Source organism: Durio zibethinus, chromosome 5 (genome assembly GCF_047325235.1).
Source record: "Durio zibethinus cultivar Kanyao isolate XHJ-2024 chromosome 5, ASM4732523v1, whole genome shotgun sequence".
NCBI classification, from domain to species: Eukaryota; Viridiplantae; Streptophyta; class Magnoliopsida; order Malvales; family Malvaceae; genus Durio; species Durio zibethinus.
In genome coordinates this window covers 30,318,396-30,342,437 of record NC_143166.1, presented here as the reverse complement: position 1 = coordinate 30,342,437, position 24,042 = coordinate 30,318,396, and the positions used below count along the sequence as shown (strand labels likewise).

The window sequence follows — 24,042 nt, the reverse complement described above, 5'->3', positions numbered from 1 at the left end:
ATGTTGATATCTCATGATAATTTTTGAAACTATGAATAGAAAGATGAAATATTTCAATAAGATAACAATAATAAGAATGTCACCAAATTGCTATAATTTTTAACCATTTGAAGATCTAAAAGTCTAAAGACCTAAAGAAGAAAATCCTTGTTACTCTATCCTTCAAAAAGGTTTCAACATCATTTATGAAAATTTTTTTTCCTAAATAGCAAAATTTATCAATTTAAAGATTCTATATATTTCAATATTCATTAACACATTTTGTAATCAAAAGATTGAACATGATTTATAAGCATAACATTAAAAAAATGATGTTCAAAAGGCATAAGAACTTTATTTGTCAAGAGCACAAAAAAAAAAAAAAGAACACTTTTACAATGTTAGCAAAAATATTAAACAACAAACAAATATGAGTACATTACATTAAAATCTTCATGTTCGCAAAGAGTTTATTAAATAAAAAGAAACAAAAAGCAATGAACTTTTAAACACTAAATGTCAAAGAAAAAAATTGTCAAGATATCATTAAATATGAAATGACAAATCATTCATTAATAATTTAATTCAAAACATGAAATGAATCATAAATGAATATGACTTAAACATTATCATTAGACTTTCACTAACAAATTCAAAGTGAAATGACATGAAAGTAAAAAATCATTTTGACCTCTATTAATTTAATAAAAAAAGTTAACATTTAATCCTTTTAAGAAAGTTATTTACTTTACCTAAATAAAAATTATTGCTACAATTGAATATAACAAAGTCAACAAACCCACAAAATTTAAATTAAAGAAAAATTGATTCAATAAACTATAATGAAATAAAAAGAAAGATAAAAATAAAAAATTTAATAATATTATAGTACAAAACATTAAAAAAAAGTAATTGTAGAAAATTAATTTATTGTTATGATAAGAAATGTAGACACCTTATTTTGTTTGGGGTTTAAATTTTATTTTATTTATTGTTTATTTATATTTTTCAATAAAGAAATAAAAAAATGGCAAAGACTTGGTTGAAGAAAGATTGTTCTGTTGGATAAAAGTTTTTTAAAAATACAATTCAATCATAATCCAACTATCAGATAGACTCGTTGAAGAGTTTAATTCTAGTTGAAACACTGTTTGGATTTGGATTCTCATCTATAAATTAGTTCCAACATATACAGAAAAGTTACAAAGATTAGAGAAAAAAATACATAAAAAAGAAAGCAAAACAATAGAGGTAGTGCGAAATTGTTTCTTGTATTGAAAATTTTTGTTTTAGTTTGCATCTAAGTTTTCTAAGAAACAAAAAGACACAACAATTAGAGAGCAATGAGAAAGAAAAATAAAGGAAAAAGTGAGAGCAAGAGTTTGACAGTAATTGGGTGTGAAATTCTGGCATAATTACCTAGATTCCGATGACCAATCCTAAAATCCAACAACCCATGCCTAAGCCAAGCCTAACCGTTTCCTAAGCCTTTCCAACTAGTTTCGTGCCAGTAGGCGAGCTCTACTCAACCTCTAAGCTGAGTTGTGGTGTTTTGGTTTTTTTTTTTTATTTATTTTTTCTGAGTTTTGTTCATTTAATAATTATTATTTATTTATTTGTGACATATTTCATTTGATTTTTTTTTAGGAAAATTGTTAGGAAAGTTAATTTTAAATTATAATAAATATAAAATAAAACTTTAATAGAATTTACAAAATAAGTAATAATTATCTGATGATGAAATTTTTTAAAATTACAAATGATTAATTTCTATAAAATTTTTAGGTGAGATTTTTTTTAAGATTTGACCCAAATGGAGAAGATTTTAGATAAAATTTTAATAAACAATAATTAATATTTATTTTCAATTTTTTTAAAAAAATACAAATTTAATAAAATTTAGGAATTGAATTAACAATCACCCAATGATGAGATTCTTAGAAATTTCAAATGGTAAATTTTTTAAGAAATCTCTAGGTAAGGAATTTCTCTAAATTTAACCTAAATGGTGGAATAATTTAGATGAAATTTAACCTAAATGACGGAATAATTTAAATGAAATTTTAATGAAAGTGATAGTATTCTTTCTCAAATAAAAATTAAAAATTAAAAATTAAAATATAAATTACAAATTTGGGTGAAAAAATTTGACAATTATCAAATGATGAAATTTTAAAGAAAAATCACAAATGGTTGACTTTTCATAAGATTTCTAGGTGAAAATTTTTTTTTCTAAATTCAACTCAAATGGTGAAAAAATAAGAAAGACTAAAAAATAATTGTTATATTATTTTCTTTCCAAATATTAAGAAACTAACAAGAGTTTAGATTCTAAATAGACCTAAATGGTGAAAAATTTAGAAATAGAAATAAAAATTGTAAAAATAATTTTTGAGGATGAAATTCTCAGAATCGCAAATAGATGATTATCTACAATATTTCTAGGTGAGAAAATATTTCTAATTTTGACCTAAATGGTGAAAAAGTTAGATATATTTTCAATAAAAATAAAATTTTAACAAAAAATAAAATTAATTAAGTTTTTAGATGATAGAGCTTTTTTTTAAAAAATAAATGAGATTTTTGAATATTCTTGAAGTGATAAAGTATTTTTAAGAATTTTACTAGATGGATGGAGAAATCTTAAGAATTATCTCTAATATTTAAATATCAAAATTAAGACCATTAGAACTCTAAAGCTTAGGATAATTTAAAATAAAATGGTATTGTCCTTTAGATGGACATATAGGGGTGCTATAACCTTTCCTATATGTAACTGAACTTCGAACTTTATTCTGATTAGTAAATCAGAACTGATTCTTTAGAGACCTTTAGTCAAGCTTAGGAGTTCCTTAAAAGGATAGATTCATTAAGTGGCTAATCACACCTAGATAAAAGATTGGTGGTAACTTCTCTTATTAAGTCTAGCTATAGATTTATGGATCTATATGTTATGACAATTTGGCAACTCCATTGAGGACACTGAGAGTCAGGCCATTAGTTAATTTTGAATTATCCTATATATTTTTTTTGTTTGCTTGGTCTTAAATTTTTTTATCTTTTTTGTTTGCATTTATTTTCATTCTTTTATTTTTTTGACTTGGCTTGTAAAAATTACGAATAAAGATATATATATATATATATTCTTTCACACACACATCATATGTATGTGCATCACATGAGCTCTATATCCAGGCTCTGTCTTCCTTATGAAAGAGTAAAGTACTTATGCTTTCTTGAGATAATAATTTTTATAATTGCTAGTGAAATACTCTCACTCAAATTGAATCATTTTTATTTGTAGCCTATGATGGGCAAGGATTTGAGTGTCTTATTAGTCTGTGTAGACAATAATGTGAGAACAATTTAGGAATCTTTAGATTTAACCAAACCACATGTAGTAAAACATAAGAATTCAACCTTAGGTCAAAGTTCTATCTACCTATCATTAGAATATAACCCTAGTTAGGATATATGAGTGAATTTTTTTAGTTTTATGTTATCTTTTATTTATTGTTAAGTTGTTGTATGTTATGTGTTGTATTTTATTCTAGCATCACTAACATATTGTATTTTAATCTAGCATCACTAACATATGTATTCATCCATGTATCGTACATGCATTCATATATTATTGTGCATACATTCATGTTTTTATGAATCATAGTTTGTTATGTCAAGTATTCAATGCATTCATACATTCTTACATATAGGATTCTTAAAAAAGTTAGGTTAAAAAGCTTTTTCGTATACACATTTAGTAACAGAACATACTAATTATGGTATAAGGTGCAAAGATAGCTTCATCGTTTAAGAACCTAATTCAACCCATTCACCATCAGTATAAAACTAGAGCTAGAGAAGCAAATGAAATAGGCAAATGCAAATTGTTTGAAAAAAAATAGAGAAGGCCTAAGAAAAACTTAAAAGGGAGTTGAGTAAAATTTTAGAAACCCTAAATTAGTTGAACAAAGGGAAGCCCATAGAAGAATATGCCAGCCCACAAAACCATCTATCACAAAAATATTATTAATCCTCTTTATCCTCTTAGTTATAGGCAACATTAAGCCTAGTCCACACAAGATGCACCACCATAGTAGTTCATATATCCTGTAAGGTATATATACCTAGAATGTCATCGGTTTCAAATATGAGGTATTACCAAAGTTATGTAAATCATATCTTTATTGAGAAGGTAGTAGAACCAATCCAAATCCTTGATCTAGATAATCCAAAAAAAAAAGAAAAATTAAAACCAAAAGTGATCGAGTCATTGGAGGACTCAATAGCTGATAAGAAGATGAATATACTTAAGAAAAGGTTACGAGCAATGGAGAGAATTAGTTTTTACGATTTCGTAGATGCTATTGAATTCTATTTAGTCTTAAATGTCATTATTCCTTTAAAGTTTAAAGTACTAAAGTTAAAAAAATATAATGATATAAAGTGTCTAATGATCTACATTATCATGTACTATCAAAAAATGGTTGTCTATGCTAATAATGAAAAACTATTAATACACATATTTCAAGATAGTCTTACTAGCTTTATTGCTAGATGATATGTCCAGTTGGATAAGACTTGCATTCACTCTTAAAGCGAGATGACCTGTGACTTTATAAATCAGTATCGACATATAATAGATCTAACTCTTGATGGCCTTTCATTGCAAATATAGAGAAAAAAGTGACATAATCTTTCAAAGAATATGCTTAAAGTTGGAAATATAAAGTTGCTTAGGTCTAACCACCTCTAATTGAAAAAAAATCATGATATTATTCATCAGTACCCTAAAGGCACTTTACTATAGGAAAATGATAAGAAATGCCATCAAGAACTTCACTGATATGGTATTCTCAGGAGAAATTATTGAAAATACCATAAAAGATGGTAAGTTTAAGGAAGAAAAAACCACTAGTACAAAGAAATAAAAAATGCTTTGAAAGAAAAAAAATTGAAACCCAAGCTATTAATTTCGGTGGGCAACAATTCAGAAGCTATGCTCTATATCCACCACTTGTTTATCTTTTTTACTACCCCATAGTTAATGGCATTGTGTAAGCCCTTTACCAACCATATCCATAACTAGCTTATCCACTAACCTACTAACCAATTTTTCAAGTACCTGTATATGGGTCTAGTCATATCACTACATCAGTTTCAAAGCATAACAACCAAGCAAGTTATTTAAAGAGATCTAAAAATAACCAAAAAAAGGCCCATATTGATTCGATTCCCATGACTTAAACTAAAATATTCTCAGAACTAGTTAAGAATGACTTGGTATCTCCAATTATTCTAGAGTGATTAAGCCACCATATCCAAAATAGTATGATACTAATGCTATATATGATTACCATAATGGGAATATGGGTCAATCTATTGAAACTTGCCTTTCTTTTAAACACAAATTGTAAAATTTGATCCAAAAAAACTTGGTGAGCTTTGACAAATAAGAGGAGCTAGATATCAATAAAAATCCTTCTCTTAATCACACAAGAGCAAAATTTTGAAAAAGACAAGAATGTTAAGGTTGGTTGGATGTTGCTTGTCATTTTGAGATTTCTTTCAGAGTAATGTTAGGATTTTTTTATGTAATAAAATTTTATTTTTTATCATTTCAATAAAAAGCAAGTTGATGCATTTTATTACATTTTCTCTTTCATCAAGCCATTATTCCATGCTTTGTTATTTCCCAAATCTTTTTATTACTATTATCAAATTTCAAATGATGAATGTTTATTTAAATAATAATAACAATAATTTTAGGATTTAATTTTGGAAACTCATTCACATTGATAAAGTCCAATATGTGCAGACTATTTAAGCAAAAGAAACAAGGTGCTAGCAGATATGAAATAGATATATCTTGAAGATATGTAGTCTTTTATAGTAATCCATGAGTTTATCTTTGTTTAATAGATGATCTTCACATTTAAGATAAAAAATGGCTCTTTCTTTTACCATTTATAAAATCATTTATTGCTACCCTTTTTGTATTTGTTATGATTTTTTTCTAAAGATTTTTGATCGAGAATCACCCTTTATACTAGGGAGTAAATTTTGAAAAGAACATATTTAGAAAAGAAAAGATGTAAAATATCACAAAAGGTCTCAAAGATAGATAGTCAAAAAAATAAGGAAAAAAAGAACCCCTTTACATAAAAAAAAATGAATGCCATAAATGATTTAGGGCAAAGTAAAGAGAATCTTTTCAAGAGAAATAAAATGAATGAAAAAAGAAAAAAATGAAATGATAGGGTAAAGTACCAAGTTGCATCATATGATGAGAAATGATCATTTCATTTTGAACCTTTTATACATATGTTTTGAGCCTATTTTATTTATTTTTTTCATAATCCCTCACTATAGCTTATATTATTAAAAGTCTATTTTGATTAAATATGAATGCTCAAATTGAATGATCATATTAAGCTAAGGCATGCTTGTAATGGAGTAATGGAATCGTCCTATGTATTCATGTTTTAAAAATTGATGTATGAGAGATATCAATAATGGATGAAGTAAAAAAAAAATAAAAAAGTAAAAGAATGAAAAGTAAGTGAAAAAAATGAAAGAAGTGGAAAAGTGAAAAAATGAAGTGAGAAAGTGAAAAAATGAGAAATGTGAAAAAAAAAAAGAAAAATGTGAAAGGAGAAAAAATGAAGATTCAAAATTGAAAATCTAAAAAGGGGATTTGAGTAGAAAAACATTTGAGTTGAGAGTTGGATGGGCAGTCAAATATATGAAAGATCAAAGCCATCTAAAGATCTTTCAAAGTTAGGGCAAAGTTTGATGAGCTTAAAATGACTACAAAAGTTAATGGAATAAGGTTTTGAAAAAGAATTCTAGATTAATGTTAAAAATTATCTGAATATTCATTATTTAGATATTGTTATACCATTCATAGACTTATTTCAATAACATACTTTGAATTTATTTCTTCACCTATTTATTTTTATGCCAGACTTATTCTTGTATTGATTACCTTTTTCTTAATTCACCTTATACTCTCTTATTTTTACATCCACAGAATAAATTGAAGAAATATATGATTGCATTATATTTGTCAAGAATTGAAATGATAATGAATAAATGATAATGATCATAAAAGATTTCTGCATTCTTTTGAAAAGAAATCTAAGATAATAGGGGCAAAAAAAAGATGGAAGAAGCCCGAAAAGATGATTTGAAAAGAGACATGGAATGACCAAAGTGATGAATATGGTAATGAATTGGTCAACATAACCTGTGAGTTGTGATCAAATGGTGAAAATAATGAGGATCAGTGGATGAAATTTATTTTGAAATTGCTAGTGCTGAAAAGTCTATGAGTTGTGATCAAATGATGAAAATAATATAGATTAGTGGAGGAAAGTTGTTCTAAAATTGTTAGTGTTGATAAGCTAAAAAAGAAAAATATGAGATGATGGAATCTTGAGAACCATATGACCATAATTAATTAAAATTTCATTATATTAATGTTAGTGCCATCTACGTTACATGCATTACATTTGTATTTTTGTTTGAACAATACATGTATATAATTTGGTGAATATTTGAATCTTGGCTGGCTATGCATTTGCATCATGTAGTAAACATTTGAATTATGGTTTAGAATATAACATCTGCATTATTGTGAGAATTTGAAATGTTCATGTCATTAAGAAAACATTTGCATTATGATCATGACATTCTTTATATACAAAATTTTGACTTTGATGAAAGATTGAAAATTTTGATGACAAAAAGTTTTTATCCTTGTATGAGGAAAACTTTGCGAAAATAAAGTTTGAAACCTTTGGATGAAGGAAATGATTTTGAGAAAAGTTGGTAATCCTTAGTTAAAAAGTTTTTCCAGTTTTTAAAGTGTCATAACGTCTAAATCTGGAGATCTATCGCTAGACATTGACTTAAGGGAGTCGCCACCAATCTTTTTTATCTAGGTGCGATTGGCCACCTAAAGAATTTGTCCTTTCAGGGAACACCTAAGTTTAAGGGTCCCTAAAAGAATAAGTTCAGGTCTACTAACCAGAACAGGGTTCGGGAGTTCCGTTACGTGTGAGAAAGGTTATAGCACCCTCACAACGCCCATCAAAAGATGGTACCAGCTTAAATTTGTGTTATCCAATGAGCCTTAAAATTTTACCAAGTAATTAATTATTAAAAATTATTCTTAATTGACTCTAATACTTTTAGCAAAAAATTGAGAAAATTCTCTGACCTCAGGAGTATGTAAGAAAACTATTGTTTCACTTGCAGAGGCTCCATTGTTGGATTATTTAACATTTAAAAAAAATAAAAAGAAAGAAAAAAATGATTGTTTTTGTGCAAAAAAAATTGATACTTTCAACTTTTCCCTAAAAATATTCTTTTAAAATTTTAATTTTGAGAAAAATTGATACTTTTAACTTTTCCCCAAAAATATTTTTTGGAAACTTTGATTTTCAAGGAAAATTGATACTTTCAACTTTTCCTCAAAAACCTTTTTTTGAAATTTTAATTTAAAGGAAAATTGATACTTTCAACTTTTCCTCAAAAATATTTTTTGGAAATTTTGATTTTCAAGGAAAATTGATACTTTCAACTTTTCCTCAAAAACCTTTTTTTGAAATTTTATTTTAAAGAAAAATTGATACTTTCAACTTTTCCTCAAAAACCTTTTTCGAAATTTATTTTTAAGAAAAATTGATACTTTCAACTTTTCCCCCAAAATGTTTTTTGGAAACTTTGATTTTCAAGGAAGATTAATACTTTCAACTTTTTCTCAAAAACCCTTTTTTTTTTAAATTTTATTTTTAAGAAAAATTGATACTTTCAACTTTTCCCCAAAAATATTTTTTTTATTTTTATTTTAAAAAAATAGAACAATAAAACAAAATAAAAATGAAAATAAATAAAAATAAAAATAAAATAAAGAAAAGTAAAATAAAAATAAAATAAAGACAAAAAAAATTAAATAAACCTAATCTAATAAATAAATAAAATAAATAAATTCAAAAAAAAAAAACTTGGAGGGCTCGGAGTACGGCTTGGCTCGGTTCGACTCAAGAAAGAGAAACGGCTTGGGACCTCGGCTCGGCTTGATTATCGACTCGAAAGGAGGAAGACACGCGCCGGTTAGGAAGCGGGTCGACGCTCGGGTCTGATCGGATCTCGGTAAAACGCGCAGATCCTCTAGGTCACTTAAGGCAAAAATGACGTCATTTTGGAAGGGTATATAAGGCTCTTCCCTCTGTTTTTCGACAGAAACCTTTTCCCCTCTCTCTCTTTTCCTTTTTTTTCTTTTGCTTCTCTCTAAAATGATCGAAGAACTCCGGTTGAATGTTCACTGGATTCTGAAAAATTTCATCGAAATCTGAATTTTTCGCTGGAAGTTCATCGAAAAATTGGTCGGTTTCTGGGTTTCTTACCGAAAACTGGGCAGCTGGCCGAAAACTTCAAAGTTGGCCGAAATTGTCGTCGAAAAACTCAACCTTCGTCGAAAAAATCACCGAAATCTGGAAATTTTCCAAAAATTTCCAAAAAAAAAACTCCAAAAATCTCCAAAAAATTTCTGTTAATTCCTAGAACACTTCTAAACCTTTTCTTAGCCTTCTATAATTTTCTATCTATCTTTTTTCTCTCAATCAGTAGCTTTTGCTTACTGTTTTTCTTCTGTGTCCTCTGTTCTATTCCAGAGAGTCCCTTTTATAGGGATTGATCAAAAGAATTTTTTATCAATCCCAATTCCTCTTTGGATCGAAATTCAATCATTAAATCCAACATGAACTCTTCTGATTGAATCCCAATCCAATTTTCAGCCAGATAAATCAAAAAAATAAAAGAAAAAATCAAACGAAAATAAATCAGATAAATCAAAAAAATTAACAGATAAATTAAAATTAAATAACAGATAATTACATAAATATTAACAGGAAAAAAAAAGAAGAGAAAATAATAATAATAATAATAAAGATATATACATATTAATAAATACATAAATACCTAAGATAAAAAATAATAATAAAAGAAAAGAAAAAATATATACATATATAAAATAATAATAATAAAAATAAAAATAAAATAAAAATGTAAAATACAAAAAATAAAAATAAAAATAAAATAAAATAAAAAGATATAGACTTACCCATTTGGACCAGGCCTAATTGATTCGGGCTTAGACCAAATTGGGTGTCTACATAAAGTTTCATAACCTTTATTTAGAGAAATTTTTTCATTTCAAGGTGAGAATTTCTGAGACTACTCCTTAAGAGATTGAATTTTAGATTTGAATTATTCAATTAAGAATCTTTGATGTGAATCTCTAAGATTTTTAAATATGAATCTTTGAATCTTTGATGTAAATCTCAAAGAATTATGTAAATCTCTAAAACCTTTCAGTGAGAATCTTGAATCTTCAATTTGAATATTTGAATGAACCCTTAACCGTTTTCAAATAAATTTTTTTTTTTTTAAGTTATGTGCCTTTGTCATGGATGAGCCTTTATTTTTAAAGTCATATGCCTTTGTTATGAGGAGCCTTTATTTTTAAAGTTGTGTTCCTTTGTTTGGAGGAGCCTTTTATATTTTTTAAGTTATTGAGCCTCTGATGAGATGAGTCTTTTATATTTTTCAAAGTTTCTAAGCTTTTGTCCATGAGGTTTTATTAGGATTAGATTTTAAATTATTAAGAAAATCTTTTTAAATGTGAATCTTTGATGTGAATCTCTGAAATTTTTAAATAAGAACCTTTAAATTTTGGATGTTAATCTCTAACATTTTTTAATGAAAACTTTTGAATTTTGAATGTGAATCTCTAAGATTTTCGAATGTGAACCTTTAAACTTTGGATGTGAATCTCTAAAATTTTCATATAAAAATCTCATAGGAATCTTTTAAATATTTTATGAATCTTAAATCAATTGTGAATATTTGAATCTTTAAATTTATGTGAATCTTGAATAACTTGTGAATCTTTGAATATGAAAATTTTTACGAATCTAACTTCTTACGAATCTTTATTTTTGTGAAACTGAAATTCTTACGAATCTAAGTTTTTGTGAATATTAAATTTTAATAATCAAATTCTTGTGAACCTGAAATCCTTGAGAATGAAAATTTTACAAATTTGAAAATTCTTACAAAACTAAAAATTTTTGTGAATCTAGAAACCTTACGAATTTGTGAACCTTATGAATATTTGAATTGCAAACCTTAGAATTTTGAAATGATGATTCTTTGAACTCAAATTGTGAATCTTTAAGTTTCAACTTGCAATATTAATTGTCGGATTGCGAAGTTCTTGAATATTTCAAGTTGTGAATTTTTGAAGTTTTGAGATTTAGTAATTGTTGTTAAGCCACACCCGAATATAATGCATGTCTTTATCTTTGCATAATTCTTGCTTCATAAAAAATGCGTAAAGAGGTGCAGCTGTGACACTTCATTTTGTCCAAGGTTTAAAATTTATTTTATTTATTGTTTATTCATATTTTTAGTAAAAAAATAAAAAAAATGGCAGGGACTTAATTGAAGAAAGATTGTTCAGTTGGATAAAAGTTTTTTAAAAATAAAATTCAATCATAATCCAACTATCAGATAGACTCTTTAAACAGTTTAATGCTAGTTAAAACACTATTTGGACTTGGATTCTCATCTATAAATTGGTTCCAGCATACATAAAAAAATTACAGATATCAGAAAGGAAAATACATTAAAAAAGAGCAAAATAGATGAAATGCAAAATAGTTTTTGGTATTGGAAATTTTTGTTTTAGTTTGTGTCTAACTTTTCTAGGAAATGGAGAGACATAATAATCAGAGAGCAATTGGAAAGAAAAATAAAAGAAAAAGTAAGAGTAAAAGTTTGACGGCAATTGGGTGCGAAATTTTGGCATAATTACCTAAATTCCGACGGTCAATCCCAAAATCCAACAACCCATGCCTAAGCCAAGCCGAGCAATTTCCTAAGCCTTTCCAACGAATTTTGTGCTTGCAGCCGAGCTTTACTCCAGCCACTAAGTCGAGCCATGGTGTTTTGGTATTATTTTTTTCTTTATTTATTTATTTTTTATGAGTTTTGTTCATTTAATTTTTATGATTTATTTATTTGTGATATATTTTGTTTGAGTTTTTTAAGGAAAATTGTTAAGAAAGTTAATTTTAAATTATAATAAATATAAAATAAAACTTTAATAGAATTTAGAAAATAAGTAACAACTATCTGATGATAGAATTTTTTTGAAATTACAAATGGTTAATTTTTATAAAATTTTTAGGTGAGAAATTTTTTTTTTAAGATTTGACCTAAATAGAGAAAAATTTAAATAAAATTTCAATAAACAATAATTATTATTTATTTTTAATTTTAAAAAAAATAATAATAATATAAATTTAATAAAGATTCTTATAAATTTCAAATGGTAAATTTTCTAAGAAATCTCTAGGTAATGAATTTCTCTAAATTTAACCCAAATTGTGAAATAATTTAGATAAAATTTTAATAAAAATGATAGTATTTTTTTCAAATAAAAATTAAAAATTAAAATATAAATTAAAAATTTGGGTGAAAATATTTGACAATTATCCAATGATGTAATCTTAAGAAAAATCATAAATAGTTGAATTTTCATAAGATTTCTAGGTAAAAAGTTTTTCTAATTCAATCCAAATGGTGGAAGACTGTAGAGAAGACTAAAAAATAATTGTAATATTTTTTCTTTGCAAAAATTAAGAAACTAACAAGAGTTTAGATTCTAAATAAACCCAAATAGTGAAAATTTTAAAAATACAAATAAAAATTATAAAAATAAATTTCAATGATGAAATTCTCAATAATTGCAAATAGATGATTGTCAAGATATTTCTAGGTGAAAAAGTATTTCTAATTTTGGCCTAAATAATGGAAGAGTTAAATATATTTTCAATAAAAATAAAAATTTAACAAAATATAAAATTGATTAAGTTTTCCAACGATGGAACCTTTTAAAGAAAATAAATGAGATTTTTTAACATTCTTAAAATGACAAAGTATTTTTAAAAATTTTACTTGATTGATGGAAATATCTTAAAAATTATCTCCAATATTTAAATATCAAAATTAAGACTATTAGAACTAAAAATCTTACGATAATTTAAAATAAATTGGTACTGTTCTTAGGATGGACATGTGGGGGTGCTATAACTTTTTTCATATGTAACTGAACTTTCAAATTTTGTTCTGATTGGTAGACCAAAAATTATTTTTTAGGGACCCTTAGTCAAGCTTGAGAGCTCCTTAAAAAGATAGATTCATTAGGAAGTCAATCACACTTAGATAAAAGATTAGTGACAACTCTTCTTATTAAATCTAGCTATAGATTTATGGATCTATACATTATGATAATAAAACTAAGTGAATATAATATGAATTTGACTATACTTTGATCTACTTTTCATTAAATAAGTCAACAAAGAGTGAAAGAAGTTAAAAAAAAAAAATCAAGAGTAAGCGAATTTACTTAACGTTTTTTCTTTTAATTGTTTTCTTGAAATTGAAATAACTCTTTTGTCTCTATTAATAGGTTCAACAAAGCAATATTGAATCTAATACAAGAGAATCTGTGAGCCTATTACATTTTGAATATTAAATGAAACTGATTAAAAGTTACAAAATAGTAATAAATAACCATATATTACTTTATATATGAATGTCGACACATATTTTGAACTTTTAAGCTCCAAATGACTATAATCTAATGTGCGTAACTTCCTATGATGTGAGAAAGCATTACCAAAATAATTGATGAAGCAAAGTAATAAAAAAAATATGCATGATGAAATCCTTGACCTGAACCTTCCACCATCGGTCTCAGTAGTATGCCAACAATGTTCAAAGTTTGAAACCCTCATCAAACCCACAATTTACACATGCAAATATATATTAAAACTAAATCTATGCCAAAAGCAACTCAAATCATCGGAATTATGTAACAAACATATATTTTTAAAAAAAATGATTGAAAATTTAAAAGTAATTCTTAATTCCATTCTCAGTCTCAATCTACAATAACTTGCAATTTTCCTAATAGTAACAATAAATTTAAATAACAATTAATTGAATTAGCCAAAATGTAAGAAATATATATTATCTATTAAATAATTAAATAATTAAAAGAAACTAAAAAAATCATAAAACTAAGATTTAGATTTCATTTCTTAAAGAAAGCTCATTTTCATTTAAAAAAGTGTTCCAACTTTAAAATAAAAAATACCATATCTTTAAAGCATTTTAAGATATTTCAAACAAGAAAGAAATAATAAAATAAATCCTTGCATGTAAACAATAACACACTTTGAAGAAAAACCAATAATGGGTAGTCATTGTTTATACCAAAATTAAAAATAAGACAAATTCATTTAAAATTTTTATAAAAGGGAATGAAATAGGCTAAAGATAATAAATTTTTTTAAAAAAAATATTTTTAAAGAGAAAATATTACCATATCCACCCACTGAATGTCAAATGCAACCTATTGATGATTGAAAACAACCTTAAACAAGTTAGGTCTAGCGAAATCTTAGATCAAAACAAAAAATAAAAATCAACATTTGTTAAAAAAACTTTTAGGATCGATGCCAAATCCGACATTGCCAAAATACAAAACAAAAAGTTGAAATCCTCTATCATTTATCATGTCAAACCTAGTTTTGCCACGATAAAAAAACAGGTTCAATCAGACAAAATCTGGTTAAGACTTCATTTTTTCCTTCCATCTTTTTCTTTTTCTTCTTCTTTCTCTTTCATCTACTCTTACTCTTTGGCCTTTTACTATCCTTGATACTCCAAGCCACCTTTTTTTTTCTTTTTTTTTATTTCTTAAAGAATGAATGATGGTGCCAAGTGTGAAAACATAAAAAGAAAAAAAAAAAGAAGAAACTTGATAAATGTTAGGAATGCACAATCTAACAATAAAATAGTGATTTTCCAACATATTTTTTATTTTGTTGATATGATTTTATTTTAAATAATAAAGGGAAAAAAAGAAAAAGAATAGCTTAATGGGAAAAAAGAATGAGTAAAAAAAAGCTAGTTAGTTGATTTTTGAGATATTGATTGATACAATTAAAAAAATGAGAAAAAAAAAATAATGAAAAAGAAAAAGAAAAAAGTATTTGGTATTGATTTGATAGAAAAAAGAAAAGAAAAAATTGAAAAAGAAAAATATTTAAAAAAATAAGAAAGGAAGCGAAATGTAGTATGAGCCTTATCACACTATTGTATGGATTATTTAAAATTCTTTTAAAAGAAAATTTCATTTAAAATTTCAAAAACACACCTTATCATTGAGTCATGCACAGTTTTTAATTCAAAAGAATTATGTTCATGGACTTGAAACCACATTAACTAAAGTTCTTGGCTTCACAAAAAAAAAAAAAAAACAAAAATCAAATAGATTAGTAAAGGTGTTGACACAATTGATAAAAATATTCAAGACAAAAAAATTCTTTTCAAACATAAATTGCTATTCCTTTCATCTCAAAGAGTCATGTTGATTTTTTTTAATAGATGCCAAATAAAAAAACTATTAAAAAGTAAAAACTAAAACTAAGAAAATACAAAAAAAAAAGTGCCATATAGAGGATACTCCCAGTGCACTCCATTCTTTACTACTTTAATTGTACAAATATATATACACAAACAAAAACCTATTAGCATTAGAAATCTCTGATCTTTTAATTTTTATCCTATTTATCTCATTATTCGAACTCGAGACTTTTAAGTCAAAATCTTAAATTATATATATCCCAATTTCATTTGGAGAATATCTTAATGAGAAATCCCTTCTTTTTTATTGTTTTAATAGAAAGTAATAACGTGTTAATTGAATAGTAGGCCACAACGTGTTAGGTGTGGGATATCAAAAACAGAAAATGCCATTATTGGTTTTGTAGCAAATCACCCTTCTATGAGAAAAGGGTTAAGTGATTATAGGTTGTTGGGATACAGGTATTTTTTTCAAGAGATGCTTTAACCTTTAAACATATTGAATCAAACTAATCATCTTTCAAGGAATAGGGGTGGTTGTGGGAGAACAAATGCTTATTATAAAGTGAAGACTTGTCTAACAAAAAAATAATGTTTGTTGATATTAAAAGATTCTTTAGTTAGTAGATTTCGAAGAAACTCCATCCAATATAAGGTAAAAAGTTGTTTAGCATTAAATTTTGACCAAAATAATTTTAGCTAAGATGAACTAAAAAAAGGTCATTACCAATTCAAGATCTCGCCTAACCAAGCTTTTTTGAAAGATGATCCAGATAAAATCCTTCATTTTAGCAATTTTGTATGATGTCACCACTTTCAAAACTGCACTTTGCTTTTGTGCTTGTTAGCCACGTAGATACCCATTTTGTTCAATTTTAATTGTGTTTCAATTGATGATATTAAATTTTAGGTCCAAAAAATTAAAAGCCCAAAATTATGTTATTATTATTATTTGTTTTAGTTTTAGTTTTAATTTTATAATTATTATTATTTTCTATCAAAGTAAAAAAAAAAAATGATATTTTGAAAAAAGAAAAACTTTGGATTTAGTTGTGGATTCAAGTGGAAGTGGGAAATTCAATGATTGATTGTTTATGGAAATACTTACCCCCAATTCATGCAAAAAGAAAAAATTACAAAGAAAATAAGATCCCAAGTGAAATCCTAAATTCGATAGGAATGGAATTTTTTTCAAATTGAAAGGGGTTTAATCCCTATAAAAAGAACCCAATTTGTGATTATAGGACAAAAGCAGTACATAAGAAGCAATAGCAATTAGTAATATCAAGCAATTCAAAGCAATTAAAGTGTTAAAATTTCCTGGGTTTTTGGTATCTGGTTCTGGGTATTTGCTAAAAATGTTCTTGGTGTTCTTGAAATCGATTTTAGGGATTCAATTATTAGTGTTTAGTAAACTACTTTGGGTTTTGATTTATAGGATCTTAGGGAATTTTGTTCGAATTTTTTGAAGTTTTGAGTTTTTCTGAGTTTTTGTTTAAATTTTTGAGTTTTTTTAGGTTTGAACTTGGATTTTTTTATGGATTTTATGATGGCCAAAGGGATTTTGCGATGGTTAGAATCTAAAATTTTGGCTAGTGTTTTTGAATTGTTTAGTTGGTTTAGAGAGAAAGGAGAGAAAACCAATCTTAGAGAGAGAAAAAGAGAGAGAAAGAGAGGAAAAGGGTAATCTGAAGATAGAAAGTGGGATTTGGCTTTTATATCAAGGCCCAATCAACGTTATTTTGGAGAGCTGGGATCCGTGTGTAGACCTGAGGGGATCTGTGCACTAACTTGCCAAAACCTGACTCAATCACATGTTTCTTCTTTTCTTTTATTTTTATTTTGATTTTATTTTCTTTTTATTCTATTTTTTATTTTAATTGAGTGATTGAATTAAAGTGATGAGGAAAAGAAAAAGAAAAATTTTGGTAAGATTTTTGTAGTTTATTTGCATGTTGTTTTTATGAATTTAGTTTATTTAAATGATATTTATTTTTGCATGAATTTAATTTAATTACATTAATAATATATATATATTTGCTTGGTGTTTACTTTGAAGATTTTTAATATGTTTTGCATGATTTATTATTAAATATTTGCATGGTTTATTAAATATTTGCATGATTTATTATGATATTTTTGGTATGATTTTTGCATGATGCTTGTTTTATTATCTGTTAGCATGATATTTCTATTATGATTTTTGCATGATTTTTAATATGATTTAGTATATATTTGCATGATTTATTTTACGTGTATTATTGCTTGATTATTTAATATTATTACATGATATTTTTGATAAAATTTTGTTTGACAATATTGTATAAATAAATAAAAGGAATTGAGATTTGATTTTGCATAAAATATTTAATAAATCTGATAATAAAGCCTCTTAAAAAAAACAATGAGTTTATCTTGAATACTCTTGAGGTGATGAAAAATTCTTTTTTGGTGACAACCTAAAGACCTTTTTTAATATTTTAAATACCGAAACCAATAAAAAACCATATTTGATTAATATTTAAATAAGATAGCATGGGATTAATTTGGTAATTTTGGGTGAAATGTGGTATTAAAACCTTTTTTGTACATAACCGACTCCCGAACTTAGTTTTGTTGATGTAAACCAGAATCTATTCTTTTTAGTGACCTTTAGTTTAAACTTAGGACAACTTTAAAATTGATAAATTCACATAGATAGCCAATCACACCTAGATAAAAAAAAATTGGTGGCAACTCCATGATTTTAATGATTTTTTGTGTCTAATGAATAGGTTTTTAGACATGATCGTTATGACAGTTTAGCAACTCTATTGGGGATATTAGAGAGTCAAGCCATTAATTAATTGTGTGTTATCTTAAACCTTTTTTTAATGGTTTTATTTATGATTTTTCATGTGCATTATACCTTTTATTTATTTTGTAGCCCATGATTTTTTATGTGCACTAATTTATTTATTTATTTTATAGATTTTGATTTTGATGAGTACCTATTTATTTGATTATTTAGGTTGTCATGTCCCTTTACACACACCATACATCCATTCATATATAAGCTCTAGACTAGAGCTTTGTCCTTTCTTAAGAGGGAGTAAGTACCTACACTCATGAGATGATAACCTCTGTATGAACTAGCAAAAACTTTCACTCAAATTAAACCATTTCCATTTGAGCTTATAATAGTGGGCAAAAAGTGGGATGCCTTACTAGTTTATAATGGATGATGATGTAAGAAATAATTTGGGAGCCTTTAAATTATTAAACTTTTAAACTTTTCATGTAAATAAACCTAAAGAATCCAAACCTAGGTTAAAGCCTTGCCTTCTCATTTGTTGGAAAATCCTAAATAAGTCACATAAAGGGACATTTATTATTGTTCTGCTTTTTAAATTGTATTTTTTTTCCTTGTATATATTTACTAACCCTTTTTGCCTTGTATGTTTATGCATTTGCATCATCAATTTTATAATAAGGAGTGATTACCATAAAACTATTTTAATAAAACAAATCTTAATTACATCTATGGAAAGCCTATCAAAGTCTCCTATTGGCTTAAAAATGAAGTTTGAGGAAACTTAACTTAAAAGAGGTGATTGCTTGCCAATTGATTATGTGTCTACTTTCCTAGCCAGAATTCATCTCAATCTCAAAAGGATTAATTTTAGTGACTTGGTTAGCATTTGGAAATAATAGGATATTAATGCCAAAGAAGCCATCCAAAAGAGGTTTGGGGAATTTGTATTACTTCTCTCAATCCTTGTTGATGATTAGCTTATTGGGGCTATGGTTCAATTTTGGGATCCTTTATACGGCTACTTTATATGTAATAAAGTTGATATGGTGCCAACCATTAAAGAATACTCAACTTTGCTCCACTTAGACCTCTTTAATCCTGACAAGTTATATTAAAAGAATAAAAAGACTGGTTATCGAAAAAAGCTTACTTAGTTGATGGTCATAGATGTTCAAACTATTAATGCCTTGGTAAAGGAAAGGGTGAGGGTGTTATCATCCTTTGGCCCATTGTTCATGATTTTATATACAAGTATGTGGGTACCAAATAAGGAATAGATATGATTGGCTCTCTATAAGATGATGGTACTTTCGAAAGCCATAGGGTAAATTGATGTTGTAGTAGTGGATTTCTTTGATAAGCTTGGTTACTAAATCAATCATATTCCTACAATTTGGTTGAAACTATCATATCTATGAATCATTGTTGCCAAAATGAAAAAGGGCATTTTACTAGATGTGCATAATTGTTAACAATTTAGATGAAAAGCCATATCGAAAATAATGGAGGAAAATTTCGCAAGCCATATTTTACTACAAATACTTTCATAAAAGAATTTTGTGAGAAAGAATGGCCTACGAAAAAGCCCAAAGGAATATGGATCTCATTTTTGCACAAGCTCACTAGCTAAGATGTGATATGGAAAGCCCTTTGGATCCCCTATGGACCAGTGCTATATGATTGTAAAGATAAGTTGTGGGTGCCTCTCTTAGGCTTTTAGGGTATAGTGAGTTATTCTCTAATCATGGAGCAAAGATGGTATAGGTATGAACAATTTACCCTAGTCACTTTTGAACTTAGCAAAATGGAGTTCTCATAATGAAATTGATGCTTCCAAGAAAATAGCAAAGGTTGTGCAAGTATGGAAGTTGCTTCAAATGGAAGGCAATAAGAGGTGTTCAAATGATGTCACCCTTGAATACTTTGTGTGGCATATTAGGTGAGGAAAAGACATTGCACTCCCTAAAGAAACAACCCTAAATGGCCTAGTCAAATCACCACCTCTTGATCCCTTATTGATAGTTGAAACTACTAAAAGAAAGCTCCAAGGTGAAAATGATGAATTGGAGTTTGAAAACAAAAGGTTAACAAGCACTACTAGAAAACTAATTTTTACTAACAAAATTTTCTGTTGGTAATACTATTCTCGACGGAATTTAATGATCGAATCTTTCATTGATGATAGATAAGTCGATAATGCTATTCCATTAATAATGTGTAAAATCTGTTAGTAATTACTAACAGAATTTTTCTTCGGTAATAATTCGGTTGGTAACCCATCGATAAAAATATTGGCAATCCATATATATTTTGTCGGTAAACCGTTGATAATCCATCGATATATTATTTTATTAATTTCTTTTTTCAAAGTTAATTGATAATTTATAAAAAATTTTATCGGTAATAATTATTATTTTCATCAATAATATTTATTTTTCAATCATATTTAATTATATTTTATTTATAATTTTTTTCATTTTATTTTATTTTTTTAATTTTGTTTTTAAAGTAATTATATGAATATTAAAATGTATATAGAAAAAATAAATAAACAAAATACTCCATTGTATTTAGAAAAGAATATAATAATATTTTAAAAAATTATTTATGAAGTCTAATTAAATAAAAATATATAAATACATAAATAATGAAATTCCCTATAATACATCAAGCCAAAGAATCAAATACCTCCATGAAAAAACATTTGATCTAAGTTATCATTAATCGAATTTGCCCCAAGAAATTTATGAACTTAGAATCTACTGATGCCCTTAAGAAATAAGAGCAATCATAACTCTATATGGCAGAAAGTACTTTACCTTCAAACAATAGACCAAATCCTCATCGTCATCTAACGAAAGTGCAAGGTTTTCTAGAACACGAGTGACGAAATACATGTTTTTCTACGAGATGTATAGGAAGCCTAATCAGGAATTCATGCACTTAATAAATAGAACTGAGATCATCCACCACGCCATGTGATAGAGATACCAACCAGTGAAGAGCACTGCATAGAAATATTAGATGTATTGGACATAGGATATGGTGAAGACGACAGGACTTACCTTTGGTCCTGCATTATTCAGTAGAATCAAGAGCAATGTCTAAAACTAATAGATCCTTTAGACGACCACTAGACTTCACAACCATGGTCGTAGCTTTTCACAAGCTTCAAGCAAAAATGGTTGAAAGATGGTACATTAGAGAAAATAAATAGGCATAGTGATTACAGTTCTCTAATCAAATGTCACATACCTTAAGCAAGGCTTCTATGTTTATGTCTTCAACATGTTCAAGGACAAACCAAAGCAATTCCTGTTACGAATGTGTCTCTAATATATGATCAATTTTTTTAAAAACAAAATAAAACATTTGAAAGAAAATTGAAGATAAACTTACTAGAAATCCTGATGGCAAGCTAGCTACAGAATTTATTTGCAACCCAACCATGAAACCGTCACCTTGTAACACAGAGAAAGCTCTTGTCAAATGCTGACAATAATACTTTGTCCTGGCAATTTTACCTTATTTCTATTATTACCTCTGCTCTATAGCCCATGCAATTTGAAATAGCAGACTCAAGATCTGCACTATAATGAACCACTTATGCATAAATCTCAAATTATCAATACAACGCAAGAAACTTAATTTAGCATAAGAGATAGCAAATGAAACATAAACTCGTGCTTCAAAAGCAAAACAAGAATCTCTATGATAATAAGATAAAAGATTAGGTAAGGAACGTAGAACCAATGTGTGAATGATGTCTATTATAATGTCCAGTTCATGCAAAAAAGTGATGATGACAAATCAAGAGCATTATAATGAATACAACTATGAGGGTTTAAGCTGCAAACCTTTAAGGTTCTCCTATAAAGTCCAAGACCACGCAAAAGACCATCCTTCTGGTCTCTTCTAAAATTGGGTTCATAATGGATAGCACGATCATAACTTAAGAGGCCCTCATTTGTTATTCCATTCTCATTTAGAGACTTCTAGGAGATGCTAATGTCAAAGTCACTTTTAATGTAATCGATCAATGCGTACAACAATTTGATCTGTTGCAAATGAAAGCTACTTAAGGATTGCACTTATATGATCATCATTCATGATAGCAAAAATTTTGTATAGAAAAGCTGACCACTCATAATCTCAAGTCAATTAATCCAATTTGTACCGTGGTTTCACATTTTAGTTTTTGTTCCATATGAGCTGCCTTGTAGCCATAAACCTCATCCACAATAAGATTGTGACAAGGTCCAATTCACCTGTATGTTTGGCTTGATCCATTAAAGCTGAGGCAAATATTAAACCTTAAAAAGGGAAATAGCAAGTCTTATTCCTTGAAAAACAATGTGCAATTAAACATAATTAACAAAACATAAAATAATATGCTTTCCACATCTTTCTTTCCATGCCTTCTTTTTACTACTCTTCCACTATCAGCAGTATAGTTATATGTCCAGCCAATGTCTTAGGCAACCTATAAGGCAAGATATCACAACTTGAACTAATTTTAATAAAACATGATCTTGTTTTCAATAGAGAGTCTAATAATGAAGAACCAGCTAACATTTTAAGCAACTTTCTTTTGGGAAGTATGGTTAAGGGATACCTACATTTGCTAGCAACTACAACAATTCAATTAGTACATTCGACGAACTTGGATAGGCTTGGCAACTAATTTGAACAGATTTGAAATATTTAATGAAATTGAAGGTAAGAAAAAAAAAAGTAACTGTGTAAATCTAAATTTCATAACACATTATATATTGGAACAGGCTTGGCAACTAATTTGAACAGATTTGAAATTTTTAATGAAATTGAAGGTAAGAAAAAAAATAAGGAAATTGTGTAAATTTAAATTTCCTAACACATTACATCTTGGATTTTGTACAGGCCCTACTGGTTCACATTCCAAAAAAAAAAAAAAAAAAAAACACTCAAAGCATCAAATTGGGCAACAAATGATCAGAACTAAAAAAGACAACATTAAATATGGACATAGATTATCTATACTTTCTAGGAGAGGAGAGACAACTCCAAGTGGCAAGGAATCTTATAACTATTTCCTTGTAGACTTGCAGAAACTAAAGGAAAATTATCTTAATATTGCATATTACAAGGAAATTAAATTCCTAATAACTCTACAATATCATAAATGAGAAACAATATGATCAAAATGAAGTCTATAAATGAGAAACAGTACGACCAAAATGAAGTCTATGTCCCAGAATTTCACTAACCGATGTACAAAATTTAACAAAAAGTTGAACCCAACAAAAACTCAACAACTCTATAAAAAGAAAAAAAACCCCAACAAATCTATAACATAAATTTGAACAATAAACTCAACAAATAAATAAAAAAAATTTCAACAAACTTTTTACCGATAGTAGAGAGGGGGATGACCGGTCGACCGACGACGATAGTGGGGCGATTGGGAGAGGGGGATTCCTAGTGGAAAAAGGAAGTGAGGGAGAAGAGTGAGAGAGAGAGAGAGGGGGGGGGAAGATTTTAAGGGGAATTTGGGGATTCCCAAATCTAGGAATGGGGGTTTAAATTTTATGACATTTTTTGACGAATTATAGATTAAAATTCCATCGATAATTGGCAACCATAAAATTTTTTTTTCAAAAATTATTTTTATTGATGAAAAATTTCATTGGTAATTTATGTAGTAACTCACATTATATTTTTACCTATGGATTAAAGATAAAATTAAATCCATTGGTAAATTTCATCGGTAATCCATGGATGAC

General features: G+C 27.2%; 1 long non-coding RNA gene across 4 annotated transcripts; it reads right to left on the bottom strand.

Moving 5' to 3' along the window:
- Positions 1–20,941: 20,941 nt before the first annotated feature.
- Positions 20,942–23,831, bottom strand: LOC111282635 (uncharacterized). 4 transcript variants are annotated; one of them, XR_016342488.1, is made up of 4 exons: positions 23,671–23,831; positions 22,458–22,548; positions 21,680–22,338; positions 20,942–21,595 (listed from the first exon to the last, which is right to left on the bottom strand). It is a non-coding gene; the product is annotated as an uncharacterized LOC111282635 (long non-coding RNA). The 4 variants fall into 4 exon arrangements; XR_016342486.1 differs by having other exon boundaries at positions 21,680–22,548; XR_002689254.2 differs by lacking the exon at positions 23,671–23,831 and having other exon boundaries at positions 20,942–21,287; positions 21,536–21,595; positions 21,680–23,654.
- Positions 23,832–24,042: the final 211 nt, after the last annotated feature.